This window comes from Buceros rhinoceros, unplaced genomic scaffold (genome assembly GCF_000710305.1).
Source record: "Buceros rhinoceros silvestris isolate BGI_N320 unplaced genomic scaffold, ASM71030v1 scaffold3354, whole genome shotgun sequence".
NCBI classification, from domain to species: Eukaryota; Metazoa; Chordata; class Aves; order Bucerotiformes; family Bucerotidae; genus Buceros; species Buceros rhinoceros.
In genome coordinates, this window is record NW_010407516.1 from 148,720 (window position 1) to 150,118 (window position 1,399).

At 42.4% G+C, this 1,399-nt stretch overlaps 1 protein-coding gene across 1 annotated transcript in view; it reads right to left on the reverse strand.

Annotated features, from left to right (window-relative positions):
* Positions 1 to 1,399, reverse strand: part of LOC104491984 (muscle-related coiled-coil protein-like) — a gene marked incomplete at its 5' end in the record, with an annotated part of 3,257 nt that overhangs the window by 1,090 nt on the left and 768 nt on the right. The window lies entirely within an intron of this gene.

Genomic DNA, 1,399 nt, shown 5'->3' on the forward strand with positions numbered 1-1,399 from the left:
TTTTTTTTTTTAAGCTTATCTGCTTCTCTGAGATTGGTCCTAGATCCATTATTCCCACCAATAAAAGCAGATATCCTGTAGACAAAAGAGGCTCTTGTGCTTGTGCCAACTGTACACTCCCTAAATGACTGCCTCAATGATACCGATAGCTTCACTCCTTCACAGTTGCCAAGACAATTACACATTTTTGACTATTTGGAACTTGGCAAACAATTCTGTTGCTGCCCAGAGGGCGATGAACCCCAACACATTAACTTACATGTGCTGGCTCCACAAGGGGACCAAGGAATGAGATGTGATTCAGTAAACCCACTCCCATACAAATCACTCAGCACCTGCACCAGCACAGAGGGGAACATGGCTTGTTCCACCTGGAAACATATGAGTGACGCCTAGCAGGCACCTGTACCTCCTGTGGTGAGTTTGGTGGCCTGTATGAACATGCAGCATTACATATTTATAGTATACCTATGATAGGTATTAGTTATGTGTTAGAAGTGGTGACTAACCTAGGTATCTTAGAACTAGTAATTTATGCAGCCTCTCCAAGGCAAGACTGCTAGAGGCTCAAAGCTCAAAGACACAGAAGAGTTGCAAAAGCTGTCTGCAGCAAACAAATAATTTACTGAGAATCACTTAGTGGTTAAGAACACACAAATGAAGAAAAAGAGCTTGTGGTAATGGAAGGATTCATCTGAACATGGAGAATCTCCTGAAAGCTTTGATCCCCTGATCCGAAGATTGCTGTCTGCATGGACGTTACAAACTTGTGGCTCAGTGTCGGTGGGTCACTTTTACCCAGAAGAACTAGTGTACGCGGAGTAGAGAACTCGTAACTTGTAGGAAGTTGAGATGGACGATGCCAGCCCCTTCTTCCCTACTGGTTGTTTATATGCACGTGCACAGGCTCTTCTCCCAGGCGGAGCAGCCCTTTGGGATGCACACAGGTACAATAGCTATATACAGCTTCTTTAAGCTGTTTCCCATTAGTACTAACTGCTTCAGCTGATTTCTGAGGCAGGACAGTGTCTGGTCTCTACCCTTAGTGTTACTACCTTAAAACAACAGTAGAAGAGATATTGGAAGTTGTGAACTAAGGAAGCATGGGTCAGGCTTACAGAATATTTTGCTGTGGACTGATTTACGGCCCCAAAAATGTCTGTCATTAGTACTCATTAGTAGCAAGTCATGTTTAATGTTATTTTCCAGAGTACTAGCAATATGTACAAGAAAATACATTAAGCTATTTGGCAGCCCACTTAAGAGTCTGCCATCGTGCCTTGGCTTCATTAAAAACCCCCTAGTAAAATAATTGTTAATGCTTAGAAAAAATACGGACAAATTTTGTTGCAGTGATTACAGCAGAACGTTATTCAACTCATCTGTCAAAATCAGCAAG